Here is a 2,042-nt window from a genome sequence, read left to right as displayed (position 1 = left end):
GAAAGTCGATAATTTTCAATTGTCGAGAATATGATTTCAGTCGATCAGAAAAAACTAGTAAAATCATACAACTGGTCTCACGTCTCATGAATGCAGTATTCGCAGAGATATTGCCAATGATATGCAAGTCTGATAAGATTTTAGTGGGAGCAACAGGAAGCGCAATAAAATCCGCGCTTTTAATAATATGGAATATAATTCCATTTTATGAAAATTTATACAAAAAGTACGACTTATTTCCTCCAAGCAATGTTCGTGATCCTAATAGCATTTGTACCTGAACTTCATTTTTGTAATACAGAATGCTTTAAATTAAAAAAATTTTAATTACGCAATTTCATTGTTTGCGGACAATACAGACATAAGAATTAATTAAAATGAACATAATAAATTACAGTTTTCATCTAAAATTGAATTATTTCTTTCTATAAATGTCACCTTCACAAGCAAGCAATTTTGTACAATATCTGATTAAATAATTGATTAAGAATAATGGATCGTTTCTGCACATAATTATTGTACAATATTCTTTCAGAAAATGACAAGAGAATTCAGTAATACATTGCACTTCCCTTGAGGCACGCCTTTGGTTTTACTGAGCTTATGTGCACATATGTCGAAAGATTAGTGTAAATGTTAATAGTAGGCGCATTAGTTTGCAATGAAATGTTAATCTATTTTATTTTCACCTTTTGAAATTAATCATTTTGACAAAGTACAACATTTAAAGCGCATTTGCATAACGGTGATTTCATTATGATGAACTAATCGAAAATAGAATGAAACAGTGACAATGTTGGTATCATTGAGATGCTCAATGAATAATTAAGATGATGAACGGCACAGAATTCTATGAAATGATTGTTTTTTTGATGATACTAAACGTACCGAAGGTATACGATAGACCATCAGGTATTAATAAATAATGGCAGCCATAGGTTGAGAAATTCCTTTCTACGGGCCGATTAAATGAGACAGATCAGTGAGAAATTAATAAATTTAAGATTTTATGCACATCGCATACCGTATTGAAACAACTGTTTTCAATTTATTCAAAATGGACAGAAAATGAAGGAAAATCGAGTTTCCCAAAACAACGAAATATTGAACAACAGAACGCAATGTGAACGAATACCTCATTATAATGGTGAAAATGTTTCCTGTACCAAAATTCAACCCCCCTGGATTCGTATCAGGGGAGTTCCAGTAGTGCAGCTTCCCTGTGTATTAAGATAGGCGCATGCAAACTTTAGAGGCCATTTATTCGACACGTACGCGTTTATGTGACGCAAAACTTTCCAGAACTTATTAATTTATCAGAATTTAGCCATATATAACAAAAAAAGCGAAATTTGTGTCAAAAGCCTACTTTCGAAAATCGCAAAAACAGCAAAGGCTATAGCCTTGCTTTTTTGAAAGTCGAAAATTTTAAGTTGTCGAGAAAATGATTTCAATCGATCAGAAAAAATTAGAAAATCACTACAAACCTGGTCTCACGTTTCATGAATGCGTATTTGCCGAGATATTGCCAAAGATATTGCAAGCTGATACGATTTTAGTGGGAGCAACAGGAAGCGCAATAAAATCCGCGCTTTTAATAATATGGAATATAATTCCATTTTATGAAAATTTATACAAAAAGTACGACTTATTTCCTCCAAGCAATGTTCGTCATCCTAATAGCATTTGTACCTGAACTTCATTTTTGTAATACAGAATGCTTTAATTTAAAAAAATTTTAATTACGCAATTTCATTGTTTGCGGACAATACAGACATAAGAATTAATTAAAATGAACATAATAAATTACAGTTTTCATCTAAAATTGAATTATTTCTTTCTATAAATGACACCTTCACAAGCAAGCAATTTTGTACAATATCTGATTAAATAATTGATTAAGAATAATGGATCGTTGCTGCACATAATTATTGTACAATATTCTTTCAGAAAATGACAAGAGAATTCAGTAATACAATGCACTTCCCCTTGAGGCACGCCTTTGGTTTTCACCGAACTTAATGTGCACCTATGTCCAAAGA

Source organism: Trichinella spiralis (assembly GCF_000181795.1).
Source record: "Trichinella spiralis strain ISS 195 chromosome Unknown Scfld2, whole genome shotgun sequence".
Classification (NCBI taxonomy): Eukaryota; Metazoa; Nematoda; class Enoplea; order Trichinellida; family Trichinellidae; genus Trichinella; species Trichinella spiralis.
The sequence above is the reverse complement of the archived record's forward strand: the minus strand, read 5'-3'. Positions refer to the sequence as shown.